Source organism: Ursus americanus, chromosome 28 (assembly GCF_024610735.1).
Source record: "Ursus americanus isolate L20-20 chromosome 28, mUrsAme1.1.p, whole genome shotgun sequence".
Classification (NCBI taxonomy): Eukaryota; Metazoa; Chordata; class Mammalia; order Carnivora; family Ursidae; genus Ursus; species Ursus americanus.
Window position 1 is genome coordinate 27,750,221 of NC_142154.1, and position 15,711 is coordinate 27,765,931.

The window sequence follows — 15,711 nt, forward strand, 5'->3', positions numbered from 1 at the left end:
CATTGATCTATGTCTATCATTTTGTTAGTCTTGATTGTTATAGTGTTATAGTAGATCTTCAAATCAAGTAATTTAAGTCTTCCAACTTTATACATTATCAAAATTGTTCTAGCTATTTTAGATCCTTTACCTATCTCTATAAATTTTAAAGCCACCTTGTCAATATCTTCAAAAAAGCCTGCTGGAATCTGACTGAAATTACATTGAATTTATAAGTCTATTGGGGAGGACCGCCATCTTAACAATATTTAGTCTTCTGATTCATGAACACAGTATATTGCTTTATTTATTTAGATCTGTAGCTTCCCATTGCAATATTTTGCACTTTTTGGTGTAGAGGTCTTTAATATTTTTTGTTAAATTTATCCTAAATATTGTGTTTCCTTGTGCTGTTGTAAATGCTGTTTTAAATTTTTATTTTCTAATTGTGTACTGCTAGTACATGGAAAGAAACTGATTTTTGTATATTAACTATGTACACTGCAATTCTAATTAATTTATTTAAAAAATTCATTTGGGTTTTCTCTAGACATGATAATAAGGCCTGTTTTGATTCTTCCTGTCCAATCCATATGCCTTTAATTAATTTATTTTTTGCCTTATTGCATTAGTAAGATTTCTAGAAAATCATTATGAAAGTGGTGACAGAAGATATCCTTGCCTTGTTCCTGATCTTAGGCAGACAGCACTAGGGCCATTCATCATCAAATATGATGCTTATCTGTAAGGTTTTTTGTTTTGTTTTGTTTTGCTTTGTTGTTGTTGTTATTGTTGTTGTTTTGTAGATGACCTCGATCAGGTTGAGGAAATTTTATTACAATACTACTCTGAAGAACATTTTTATCATGAAAAGGTATTGAATTTCATCAAATGTTCTCCCTGCATTTAATGAAATGATGTTTTTTTTTCCCCCTGTATTCTTTCTTTTTTAAACTTAAAAACATTTTTTTCGAGACAGAGAGAGAGCACAAGCAGGGAGGAGGGTCAGAGAAAGAGGAAGAAGCAGACTATCTGCTAGCAGGGAGCCCGATGTGGGGCTCAATTCCAGGACCTGGAGATCATGACCTAAGCCAAAGGCAGACCTTAACTGACCGAGCCACCCAGGTGTCCCTTTTTCCTATATTCTGTTAAAATGACAAATTATGTTGATAGGCTGTCAGATGTTAAACCAAGCTACATTTCTAGGATAATTGTATTATCCATTTTTTAAAAAAAATACAGGATTCAATTAGCTAGTATTTTGTAAGGAATTATGCATTTATTTTTCTAAGGAATATAGTTTCCTTATATTTCTTTGGTTTTCGAATCAGGGTAATACTGTCCTCATAAAATGTATGGGAAAGTATTTCTTCCTTATCTGTTTTCTAAAATAGCTTGTATAACAATTTTTTTTCTTAAAATATTTGATAGAATTCACCAGTAAAGCCACCTACGCCTGGGGAGATTTTAAATAATTAATTACATTTCTTTAATTGTTATGTAAGTAGTTCCAAGCTTTCTATTTCATTTTGGACCAGTTTTGGACATCTAGGCCTTTCAAGGAATTTGCCCATTACATATAGATTGTCAAATTTCTTGGGTCTTCTCTCATGAATTCCACCCTTTGCCTCAAAAGCACCAGCTATGGGTTTCATTGGTTTTCCTCTACATTTTCTTTAAATTTAATTGATTAATGCTGTCATTTCCTTGGTTTTGTTTTGTTTGGCTTAAATTAGTTTTCCCTTTTTTTACTTTCTTAAAGCTCAAGTTAAGATGGGGGGTTGGCAAACTTATTCTAAGAAGGACCAGGTAATAAAGACCATATGATTTCTATACTCAACTCTTGCCGTTATAATGTGAAAGCAGCCATAGACGTGTAAAAAAATGAGCATGACTGTGTGGCCACCCCTGAAAAACATTATTTATAAAAACAAAAGAGCAGTTTGATTTGGCCCACAGGATGTAGTTTGTTGACCTCTGGCTTAGGTTTTTGAATTGATGAAATCTATATTTCACACTTTCTGTGTCCAATTTAAGAAATCTTCAAAAAACCCAAGGTCACTAAAATGTTCCCTTAGGCTTTATATTTTTAGCTTTATATTTAGACTTATGATCCATTTCGAGTTGTTTTACATAGTGTGAGGTAGGAGTTGAGGTTTTTTCTTTCTTTGTGCATAGCCGTCCAGTTGTTTCAGAAACATTTGTTGAAAAGCTTATCCCATGCCTATTGAATTGTCTTGGAATTTTTGTTTTTTAAGAAAATGAATTAACCATATGGGGTGGGTCTATTTCTGCAGCCTCTATTCTTTTCCACCGATCTACTTGTCTCTCTTTACACTGTATCACACTGCCTTGATTACTGTAGGCTACATTAAGTGTGGAAATCAGGCAGTGTAAGTCCTCCAACTCTGTTCTTTTACAATGTTATTTGGGCTCTTTAAGTCCCACTGCATTTCAATATAAATTTTAGATCAGCTTGTCAAACAGACCATCAATCTCAGACCTTTCTTCTTATGTAATATAGGCATTTAAAGCTATACATTTCCGTCTAGATATTACATTGGTTGCATCCCACAAATTTCGATATGTTGTATTTTAATTATCAGTTTAAAATATTTTAAAGTTTCTTGTAATTTCTTCTTTGCCTCAATGCTCATTTATGTGTTTTTCTGATTATTGTTATTTGTTTCTAATTAACATTGTGGTCAGATAACTCTGTAGTTCCAACCTTTCTAAATATGAGATTTGGTTTTTGGTGTGGATGTAATCTACTTTGGTAAACATACCATATGCACCTGAAACAGTGTATTGCCACTATTTGGTATACGGTTCTATGAAAGCAATTCAGACTAGGTGGTTGACAGTATTCATCATATAATCTATGTGTCTGCCAAATTTTTTCTTTTGTCTAGCTCCACCAATTGATGAGAAGATGGTGTTAAAATCAACTATGATTGTAAAATTGTCTATTTTGTCCTATAATTCTGTTGAATTTTGCTTTATGTATTTTAAATCATTGCTACTGAGTACATATTTATGTTTGTTTATAGTTAATAATGGACTATTTCACATAAACTACAGAAGGTTTGCAATCTTATAGGCCTATATGTCCCTCTACATACATCATAAAACCTGAAAAATAATGTTGTAATTTTAGTTTTCAATGGTTACAGTCTATAAAAAAAATTAAAAGGAAAAAGGTAAAGAAAACCCAAAAAAACCCAAACTAGTCTTTTATATTTGCCCAGATATTTAGAATGTCTGACATTCTTTATTCTTTACTTAATATTCACATTTCCATCTAAAACCATTTATCCTCAGCCTGAAGAACTTCCTTCACCATTTCTTATGGTGTAGGTTTCTTGGTAGAAAATTCTCTTATCTAAAAATATATTTTGCCTTGGTTCTTTTTTTAAAATTGAGGTAGCATTAACATAACATTATATTAGTTTCAATATATAATATAATGATCTAATATTTGTATACTTGTAAAATGATGACAATGATAAGTCCGGCCTTCATTACTGATTAATATATTTGCTGGGTATAGAATTCTAGATTGAAAAATTTCTTTCAGCACTTTAAAGATGCTATTCTACTCTCTTCTATCCTTAATGGTTTCTGATAAGTCAATTATTAAATACTATCTAACAGATCTTTGAGGCCTTATTCATTTTCCCCTAACCTTTTTTTCCCCTACTTTTATCCTGGATAATTAATATTGACCTGTTTGAGATCACTTACTCTTTCTTCTTATGTTCACTCACCTGTTAAGTACATCAAGTGAATTTTTAATTTCAAACATATATTTTTCAGTTCTAGAACTTCAATTTGATCTTTTTTTTTTTTTTCTATTCTCTACCAAGACTTTCCATTTCTCTGCTGAGATTTTCATGCACTGAAAACCTGTTTTCTTTTACTTCACTGGTAATAGTTATAATAATAGCTGGCTGAGGTGATTCAAAGGTGAGTCATAGATACAGGCAGACAAAAATCTAGAGATCTGTCTGACTCCTTCCCTTGTAAGCTACACTCTCTTTGGCATTCCCAGTTTCCTAGTTTCTTATTTCTGGTTCACCAGACCAGACAGCAATAAATTTTTCTGTGTCTGCAACACTGCCACCAATTTCACACTATACAGATTGCATTTAGTCCCTAACTGAATGGGAGTTGTTTGTATCCTCCTCATTTCCCTCCTCCACATGAGTACGAGTTATTTCTGGGGGTTGGTACAAAGAAAGAAATGTAGGGCATTCTAAGCTATTCAAGGAAAGGTTATGAAGGTAAGAAAGCAAACAGCAAGACACAGTGAGGTGGGAAATACTGCTGTAATATTAAGTTAGGATTAAATTATGTAAATTATTGAATGCGAGCTGGGCCTAAGAGTATGGCCAATAAAATGTAAATTTTAGATGGCAGGATATAATCATATCTATATTTTAGATTAAGATCAATATATCTGTGCTAGTAAAATGAACTACAATATGGAGAATGAATGGAAGTAGGGAGATTAGTTAGGAGGCAATTCTAGTACAGCAAGTAGATGGTAATGAGGTCTTAACTAGACTAGTGGTAGATGATAAAAAAAGAAAAGATTGGAAATGAGATGATTTAGCAAATGATTGATTGATGATCCTAAAATTCTTCAATAATTAGAACTATCACAAAAAGATTAAATTTTACTGTTATCAGACAGGAAGTATAGCTTTTCATTTTTATTTAATAGAGAGGACCACAATGGAAGCAAATCATTTTAACATTATTTCTCTAGACATATGATCGTGGTTCATTGGTGAATGACAAATAGTTATAAACTGTAGTTTAATGGTCATCCTTTAATCAGGATATACATATATTGGTAGGAAATGAAAATCAACCTTATTTCCTAAAACTACTTCCCAGTAGGGTGTAAGGCTGCCATTAATGCAAGCTTAATCACAGTACTTTATGTTACAATCTCATCAACACTTTTATACCCCAAGAGTCTGGACTGAAGACTGAAAAAAGACTAAAATATCTACTTGATGAAGAGACTGTAAAAACTAAAATAGCTTTCAAAAGCCATCACTACCATAAGAAATAAAACTCCCATTAAATTAATATGTAAAAGCACCTAAAAAGTACTCTTCATCTTTAGGAGTACCTGGCTGGCTCAGTTGGAACTTAACACTTGATCTCAGGGTTGTGAGTTCAAGCCCCACGTTGCGTGTAGAGATTACTAAAAAAAAATAAATAAAGTACTCTTCATCTTCAAAGCACTTTACCTTCATTAATTAAGACTCTGAATTCAGTAGATCTACTATTTTATACTATAAATTTATGTAGTAAAATTCATTTATTAATAAGCAATACTTTAATGTCATTATAATTGTTAATTTTCTTTTTGACTATATGCAAATATTTTTCTTATATATTGAGAATACAGTGGACATCAACACTCCCTACCTTTTCCACAAAAAGAATAAACACATTTATAGATATTAGCAATTTAAGTATGACAAAATCAAAATATTACTGGACTTCTGTTTTTCCAAAGGGCAGTAGGAGGAAGAAAAGGTGGCCACGATCGACTAGTAGGAAAAAGTGTAAAAGTAGTGTTCTTTTGTGAAAAGAAAAGCAGTTGAAATTCTTCATGAGAAATCTGGTAAAAGATGATGGAGATCTTGGTAAAATTTGTTTGGTTTCAGAGAGCTGATTAACAAAAATGTACTAAGTATTGAGATTTGTTTGATTTGAAATTACGACGTTTACTCAGAAGCTTCAAGATAGCAGGACGAATGTAATTTCTTAATAAACTTGTGATTCTGTAACTTATTACCACTTAGAATATGGTACTTGAATAGGGAATACTTCCCTTTTATTAATGTATGACTAGTGTGGATAGGTATAGGAGAAATTTACCTGAAACTCAGCAAAAATAATTACGGTATCCTACCTCACAGAACTTCATAGAAATTCAAATTAAAACAATTGAGGAACCAGTTAAACATCTATCAGATTGCTCTAAAATGAGCAATGGAAAAAAAAATGTCCATGCCTAGCTATTGGTTAGGCGATGGGGTATTTTACACAGTACCAAGAACGGTACCAAAAAAAGTACAAGTTTTCTCAAGTGTGACGAGGCACATATAAAACATCCCCCAAACACACAAAGGAACAAAATAAAACAAATACAGCACATTAAAAACTTTCATGTCTTTTGATCTTACAATTAATTTCTAACAGTTTACCTTAAAGAAAGGCAATGATATTCAATGATTAATTTATATGCAGAAATAATTTTCCATTGGATGTTCAGTACGGTGTTATTTATAATAGCGAAATGAGAGACAAAATAAATGTTCCATTGGTAACTTAAGACTGTATGGCAATGTGATAGTAATTGAAATGGAGATGTTATTTAATGACATTGAAAAATGTTCCCAAAACAAATCAAGAAACAGAGTCTTAATTACAGAGAGTAAACTGATGATTACCAGAGGGGAGGAGGAGCAGGGAATTGTGAAATAGGTGATGGGGACTAAGGAGTACACTTGTGATGAGCACTGGTTGATGTATGGAAGTGTTGAATCACTATATTATACATGTGAAACTAACATAACACTGTATGTTAACTGAAATTAAAAACTTAAAAAAAAAGAAAAATGTTTGTTAAATATAACTAAGTTTAAAAAGAATAAAAACTACATATAGAATCTGTTTTGCTAAAAATAATGCATGTACAAACCTAATTTAAAAATTGAAAGACTAGGGGCGCCTGGGTGGCACAGCAGTTAAGCGTCTGCCTTCGGCTCAGGGCGTGATCCTGGCGTTATGGGATCAAGCCCCACATCAGGCTCCTCCGCTATGAGCCTGTTTCTTCCTTTCCCACTCCCCCTGCTTGTGTTCCCTCTCTCGCTGGCTGTCTCTATCTCTGTCGAATAAATAAATAAAATCTTTAAAAAAAAATGTTTTTAAATAAAAAAAATTGAAAGACTAATAAATAACAAAATGTTAAATGAAAATGTATATATTATAAATTTCCTACTATAAACATATTTCATTCAGCATTGCCTTCATAATAAAATTACATACAGTTACTAAAAAATAGCCACATATGCCCTTGACTCACATGCAGTGTACTCTAAATATTCTAACCCTGATTGTATACATAAACCTTCTGCTCTGTCACTGCAGTTCTGAATGAGCCCCTCAAAGATCATTCTGAATATCTATCACATGGTCAGTCACCTGAGAGAGAATACATCAAATTGTTATGAGTTTGGGGACCCAAATGACTGCCCTCTATTGCAGAACAATACTAAAAGAAGAGTATGTGTGTCCTAGGCAAGCTTTGTTCTCTAGAGGTGAGAAGCTAGTGCTAACCAGGTTTTATATTAAATGTCTTCATCATTTGCGAGCAGCCAGATGGTTGGTAATATGTGTAGATATTTTGAAACATAGGCTGGCTGATTTCAATTAGTTTTGAAGTGAGACAAATGATATTGAGGATCTATATTGCTAAGCCCAGGGGTACTAAGAGAATATTTTCTTACAGATGAATATCCCATCAGCTAGCGCTCCTGCTTATATAATATAGCTAATAGGTTATCCTGGAACACATCTGCTATTGGAAAGAATCTGTTATGAAGCACCTAGCTGGGCAGACATTTTATGGCCAAGATTAGGAAACCAGCTAACGTGAGTGACGAAAAGGAAACTAAAAAAACAAAAACAAAAACACAAAAGCCCACAAACCAATATAGCCTATACGTTTGTGTTTCAGAATGCACTAAGTTTATTGTAAAGGATTTTGGCAGCAAATAAAAATACTTCTATAGTAAACTGCAGTCATTTGGGGCCAAATCAAAGGCTCTGACGGAAAGGATTAGTAGCTGAACAAGTGTTGGCTTTTTTCAGGCTTAGCAGGCAATGCCAATTTTATGTCATGTTCCTCAAGGTACCAGCTGTGTTGTTCCTGATGATTTTCTTCTATACTGAGAGAAAGGACACAGATGAGTCCTTGAAAATGCCATTATTTGGGCATATCTTGACCTCAAAAATTCAGGTAAATCAGGATAAATGAATTATTAATTCTGTTATTCAAAATAAAGTTGAGAATCTAAAATTTAATTTCTTTTCTGCACCACAGAGATTCAATAGACACTCAGAAAAGTGATCTGGCTCTAAGTCTACCAAAGAAATCAAATGAATTATTTTTTAAAAAGCAGGAAGTCAAACAGAAATACAAAAAATTTAAAAAACACAATTTAACCCTTAATTTTCTTCATAGAAAACAATTCACACATTTTTTCGTCTCCTCATTAGCTACAATAGTAATAAAATACCTGATATTAAGAAAATTAAATAGTTTTAATGCTTGTTTCATTCCATGCAGTGACTGGCATGCTTACTATTTACTAAATGCCTACTACCCTGTAGATACTATACCAGGTGCTTCATACACATTATTGTAAATCACTATCCCAACAACCTTATACAGGTAATTATTTTCATTTTACAGAATAATGAATTGAGAGCCAAAGAAATTCAGTAACCTGACCAAGATCATACAGTCCAGGTCCTACTCTAAAACCCATGCTCCTTCCACATCACCATAGTTAAATGAAAATGTTTCTGTTAGTCAAGTACTCTCAGTGATTCAATGTTCTTGCACACAGAAGCAGTGAAAGACTCCTCTGGGGCACGCCTCTATAGCTCTGAGACAAACCATCAAGTTTCCACTAACAACAGGTGAGTCTTCCAGATGCAATTCTGTCATTGAATAAATAAGCATTATCAAAGAGTTTGAACTCGCAAAATAAAAGGCAAACAGCTAATCTTACAGGAAAAAGGCAAACACAGAATAAGGAGATAGGAGCTACAGGTAATAAAAACAATTATTTAGACTCTTAGTACTCAAAATGTGGCACTAACCAGCAGCACTGGTTTCACTTATGATCTTGTTAAAAATGCAATCTTATGGTTCATTCCTCCTTCTGTTTACCCCCCCATTCTTCCCTTTCTTCTCCTACCGATCTTCCTATTTCTTATGTTCCATAAATGAGTGGAACCATATGATAATTGTCTTTCTCTGCTTGACTTATTTCACTTAGTATTATCTCCTCCAGTCCCATCTGTGTTGCTGCAAATGTTGTGAAATCGTTCTTTTTGATGGCTGAGTAATATTCCACTGTATAAATGGACCACATCTTCTTAATCCAGTCATCTGATGAAGGGCATCTTGGCTCCTTCCACAACTTAGCTATGGTGAACAATGCTGCTATGAACATTGGGGTGCATCTGGCCCTTCTCTTCACTACATCTGTATCTTTGGCTTAAATACCCAGTAGTGCAATGACTGGATCATAGGGTAGCTCAATTTTTAGTTTTAAGGGACCTCCACACTGTTTTCCAGAGTGGCTGTACCATTCCCACCAACAGTGTAAGAAGGATCCCCTTTCTCCACATCCTCTCCAACATCTGTTGTTTCCTGCCTTGTCAATTTTTGCCATTCTAACTGGCGTAAGGTGGTATCTCAATGTGGTTTTGATTTGAATTTCCCTGATGGCTAATGATTTTGAACATTTTTTCAAGTGTCTGTTAGCCATTTGTATGTCTTCATTGGAAAAGTGTCTGTTCATATCTTCTGCCCATTCTTTGATTTGATTATTTTTTTCCTGTGTATTGAGTTTGAGAAGTTCTTTGTAGATCTTGGATACTAGTCTTTTATCTGTATTGTCATTTGCAAATATCTTCTCCCATGCCATGGGCTGCCTCTTAGTTTTTTTTATGAGAGACTACGGACTCTGGGAAACAAACTGAGGGCTTCAGAGGGGAGGGGGGTGGGGGATCAGGATAGGCCGGTGATGGGTATCAGGGAAGGCACATATTGCATGGTGCACTGGGTGTTATACGCAAGTAATGAATCATGGAACATTACATCAAAAACTAGGGATGTACTGTATGGTGACTAACATAATAAAAAATTATTATTTAAAAAAAAAAAAGAAATGCAATCTTAGTCCTGACTTCAAACCTACCGAATCTGAATGTTTTTAAAAAGATTAGTATGTCATGAAAGCTTGAGAAGCAATGATTTTAATTATAATTAAGCCAGTACTAACTAAACGATGTTCAAAACTAGTTTAAAGAGGTAGAGATTAGCCTACAGCCAACAATGTCTCCAGGAAAAACAGATATTTTAATGCATTTCCATTGTTTGATTAATTCTGTAAATTGTAAACAGTAGCTTTGCTTCATTTGCTGAGAACACTTTTGTTTTAAATTTTGAAGCCATTATTCCATTCTTTTAATCCTATCTGGTAAGATCTTGTTTCCTCTTTCACCTTCCACCCACTCATTCTTAGCTAACATCCAAGTCTCCATAGAAAAGCAACAGCACATGCCTAGTCAGAGTTTTACCTTGGAGTAAAATTTAAGCAGGGCCAAAGGGCCAAGATATGATCTGCTGGGATGAAATGCATTTATAAGCAAGAGCTATCTTCACCCAAATCCAAGGTTTTCCTTATGATTTACCTATAGTAGCAAGCAAGCTGTATATTACCCCACAAAATGCACTTATCTGTATCAATAGTGGACTCTAATACTGTGGCTAAAGGAAAGGATTTATGGGTTCTTTTATCAAGACAAAAGATCTTATAAAAATTTTTTCTCTTACATAGCTAGCCACCACCAAAACCCTTAATAGTAGTGGGAAGATGGTAATGCATTTGATCATGGAGAGAATACCTAATTAAATCCATTAAGTAATTGATGATAAAATAAAATTGTTACCACTGTCCTGCTATATAAACTAAAGCATAAAATTACTGATAAATTCCTCTCCTCACTGAAAACAGCTCTGCCAGATAGTTAAAAACAACAGCTGGAAATATCTGACCAGATGACAACAAGTAAATTTTAAAGGGAAAACAATAGCCTCATTTAACCGATTTTTAAAAACTTATTTATTATATATATTTGTTAGGCTTATAAAGTACTTATATGGAACAACAGTAAGTATCGTCTCTATCCCTCTGGGTATATTTTCAGGGAATTCTCTCTTAAACTAATTTTAGTCCTTTTCTTATTTTTTTGTCAGGGTTACTTTTTATCACTTATAATAAAAAATATCACTTATAATAAAAAATCTGAGTAAAAATTCTCAAAAAGTTTAAAAAATAGGTAGCATCTTTTTTTCTACTTTAAGAAAAAGAAATTCAGACCAAAACACCGAGACACTATCTGTTTTCTAATTCCAGATTCTTTTACTTTATAATCTTATAAATCTAACATTCTTACATCCTATAACAAAAAGGACTAAAAAAAAGGTTGGTGTCACCCGGCTAATAGCACGATGTAGGAAAAGATTAGTGATACAATTCAATGTTCAGATTATAATATAATTTTCTTTGTCTAGTTTTTACTGATGGTGCCTTCCCTCTTTCTTCTTTTCTCCTTCAACAAGATTGTTGACCTTGCTTAAGAGAGGACTGATTTGTCTCTTATCAGATGGTTAAAGTCTCCCTAATTTGAGTAAGCTCTAAAAAAATTGCTGTTTTAGAAAGGTCAATTAGTTCCAAACAAAGGCATTCCGTTCACTAAGCATCTCCTATAGAGATACTTCCTACTGGGATAAGCCAGTATTTCCTGTTGTGCTCCAGTGTATAAAGGGGCAAAGGAAGCTGCACGTGAATGCACACATTACCAGCTGGAGTCCCCAGAGTTTATAATTTCTGACAGCACTTACAGGAGATTTCCTCTGAGCTGCCATACAAGCATTTTCTAAGATTTTGCTGAGTTATGCCATTTGTAGGGAGTGGGGTATTTAAAAGAACACATCTTATCCATCATGAAATCTGAATGATTTTTTTTTTTCTCCACAGTGATATTTGGTCTTGTCCATCTATTTCCACTGCCACAGTTACACCTTTCACATTTAGATGGTTCTGGCAGTCTCCCAGCTGGTGTCTGCCTCTAGGCCCTCATACTCCATTCGTATATAGTCACTAAAATAATGCTCTTCAATTAATTTCACCATGTAACTTGCCTGTTCAAAAATTTTCAGTGACTCCCTATTTCTCAGCATATCAAACTCAAATTTCTAAGCTTGGGTTTCAAAACCCTCCATACTTCAAATCAATAGTTATCAATCAATTATTTCACTTTGCAGATGAGAAAACTGAAATACTTTGAGAGAACTTGCCCGCGGTCACACAGTTAGTACAAGAATGGGGATTTCAGACCTGGCAATCTGGTTCCAAAGTTTATGCTCTCAAGCATTACACTACATTGCCCCTATTAAGAGTGTGGTGTGTGAATGTTACCTTGCAATTGTATTTATGGGTCTCTAGATATTTTCCCAACTACATTATTTTCTGAAACAGTCTCCTTCTTTTCTATGTTCACACAGAGCCTATACATCATAGATATTTAATATGCTTCACTGACTGGTGTTATACCAGAATGGCTGTTCAGGCAAACTAGAATGCCAACATTCCAAATATTTACAGTCAAAGATCTCTGAATGTATAAAGTGGTTAAAACGAGGAGCACCTGGCTGTCTCAATAGGTAGCATGCAAATCTTGATCTTGAGGCCATGACTTTGAACCCCAGTTCAGGGTAGAATTTACATTCATACATACAAAATAAATAAATAAAGTGGTTAAAATACCTTTTGTCTATTCATATTCTCATCTGCTGTAGTTTCTGCATTTTCTTGCCTAAAAACTGTTGTGGTATTAAATTTTTCTACATGGTGTTCTGGTCCGAAAATACACGATGGTGCAATCTTAGCAGAGGCTTACAAAAAAAAAAGAAAAGAAAAGAAAAAATCAAATAGCTAGGCATAATGGAAGACCACTCCTGATATATTAAAGACAATCCTAGAATAAAAGAAGTAGAAAGGCTACATCAAGCATGGTGTTACATAATCTTCAGCACTTGCAATTTTTAAATTTGACACATTTAATATATTCACTCTTTTCTATATATGACGAAGCCAACAAGGTAAATAAAGGGGAAGCCCCTTCACTGAGAAGGCATTGTGAATGAATATTTCAGGAGAAAAACACCTAGCCATAGCCTTGGTAAATGCTAAGCAAAGTTCATGTAAATTAAATATTCGTGCTTAGCACTATTCTCTATTTAAGGAAAAAAAGGGGGAAATCAATACTTTATAATTCTGGCAAGTTTGCAGCAACTGAAAATAAAAGAATAAATGGGTAATGTTACAGAGAAAAAAAGGCCATAACCAGGAAAAGTATAGGATTCTCTCTTCTTTCTCTTGTGGTTCTACACTATTACACCATCAGTTAAATTGACCTGAGATGCTTCAAAAGAAATTTCAAACATTAGCATTTACACATATATGAACTAACCACACAAACGCATGATGATGGAGATGCCAGGACAAAGAATTAGGCATCCATATGTTTCTTCATTGATAAAACCCCATTATTCTATGGTTTTGCAACTAAAGTTCATGTTCCAAAATCATGATATACCAAATACCTGTTCTTAAAATAAGACAATGAATAACTCTGAAACTGGATCTAGAAGTAATTAGCTACTCCAGAGGATGCTAGGGAGACTGAAAAGCAAGATGCCACCTATTTTCCCTGCCACCATTTTGAGTAGTCCAAATGCAAACTTGGAGGAAAGTAAAGCCCAAAGTAAATCTGCTTAATTAAAAGATAGCTGGAGAAAGTGCTGCATAAATATTCTGTTGGATTTTGAAAAAGTGCTATTGTGAGGAAAAACCTCACTCTTCATAAGTCAAGATGAAAACTAAGGATAACGCCATACTATTAGAATACCAACACTAGGTATCACTTACTGTATGTCAAGCACTTTTCATCTATCATCTCCTTTAACCCCCCCTCCCAAGTTCTAAGCCTTGGAAAGTATTACCATTCTTTAAAAAAAAAAAAAAATTACCATTCTTATTATATATACAACTAAATATTATTATATATACAACTAAAGTTCAGAAAGAGTAAGCAACTTAGTCATGACCTAGGTCTGCGCTTACACACCTAGACTATGGCAGATCTGGACTCTGGATTCAGATCTATCTAATAATGCCAAAGTCCATGCTTCCTTCTACTTGACTACATAGTGCAGCAGTGCTCAGCCTTTAGTGCCTGTCAAAATCACCTGGGATCTTTTTCAAATACAGATCCATGGGTTACATCCCCATGGATACTATACCAGCAGGTCTCAAGTGGTGCACAGACATGTTTACTTTTAAAAAGTAGTTCATGTGCTGTGTTTTTTTTTTATTTTATTCATTTATTGGGGGTGGGAGGAGACAGCACGAGTGGGGGGACGGGCAAAGGAAGAGGGGGAGGGAGAATTTCAAGCAGGTTCCACACCTGACATACAGCCCAACATGGGGCTTGATCCCTGAGATCACAACCTGAGTGGAAACCAAGAGCAGGACGCTTAACCAACTGATTCACCCAGGTGCCCATCAGGTGCTTCTGATATACATCAAAGTAGTTGTAAGTTATTGCTAGGCAGGGAAAAAAAAACCAAGGCAATCTAGACTTAATTTCATTGTCAATTTGTAATACTTGTTCCTCAGCAAATTTACCTTTCTAATTATATATTTTATAGGCATCCATTAAATCATCCTGTTTTTTATCAGTATGATATCCCTAAGAAAATAAGAAGGTTATAGTAGTATAAGTGATATAGAGGTCCATTTATTATAGAAAGAACATCAAATATGGATTGGCCATTTTCTAACAATAATCTAAAAAATGGACAACATACAAATAGAAGAGACATATTGCTTTAAAATCTTAATTTAGCACATATTTTGGATTAGAGAAGAATAAAATCTTATAAATAAATAGAAAACAGTTTAAAAGAGCTCTGGGCTTAATGTTCAGAATCTTAACAATTTGCAGAAATGAGATTGAAATACCTTAGATATGACCACCTCCAAAATGTTTTCAGAGGGCAACCCCCTCCGGTCCCCTCCCTCTTCAGGAGCTCAATAAACTTTGCTTTGCTGCCCACCAAAACAAAACAAAATAAAACAAAATGTTTTCAGCTATTTTTTTGTAGAGAATAAGAAGAAAAAATCCCAGAGATTAATACTTTTTCTGGTAAATAGAGATTTCTCTTAAGAAAACAAGCTAATAGTTTACATCACTTTTTATCCATTAAATATTTACTGAGTACTTAAAACATACAAGGCATTTTACTACTTCTAATCTTTTACCATTTGTATGCTAATATCACATACTTTATGCTCTTATCATTTCTGAACTAGTACTTCTAACTGGACACAAAAAATACAGGGGGGTTATCCGCCCTGTTCTGTGTCTATGTGGATTATCACATGACCTGAGTTCACATTAAGGGCATGTTAGATAATCTGCTTTGGCCTGGAACTTGTCTGATGCAGGATTTCACTTAAGGAAGTATGCCTGCAAAAGGCCTCACAGGTTGCCTGGTCCAAACTCCTTATTACACAGGAGCACCTGGCTGGCTCAGTCAGTAAAACATGTGACTCTCGGTCTTGGGGTTGTGAGTTCAAGCCCCAAGGTGGGTGTGGAGATGACTTAAGTAAATAAATGACCCATACTTAAAAAAAGAAAACAAACTCATTATACAGATGAAGACACTGGGATGTAGAGAGGGAGAAGAACTAGATTAAAATATCACATGTCTGCCCAAATTTGCAGCTTTTTTACAGTCCAGCACCAACCTTGAGAAATTGGGCACGTCTTGGGCAG

The 15,711-nt window shown here is 34.3% G+C and overlaps 1 protein-coding gene across 13 annotated transcripts in view; it reads right to left on the reverse strand.

Annotated features, from left to right (window-relative positions):
• The window catches only part of PEAK1 (pseudopodium enriched atypical kinase 1), a 291,303-nt gene that overhangs the window by 102,258 nt on the left and 173,334 nt on the right, over positions 1-15,711 (reverse strand). For 9 of the 13 annotated variants that reach the window (XR_015722128.1, XR_015722130.1, XR_015722127.1 and 6 more), the window contains one exon: positions 12,636-12,763. The exons of 3 other annotated variants lie outside the window; for them this stretch is intronic. The gene's annotated coding sequence lies outside the window, so the exon portion shown is untranslated. Of the gene's footprint in view, positions 1-12,635; positions 12,764-14,894; positions 14,982-15,711 lie in introns of all 13 variants that reach the window. One more of the 13 variants, XR_015722126.1, reaches the window with a different exon arrangement.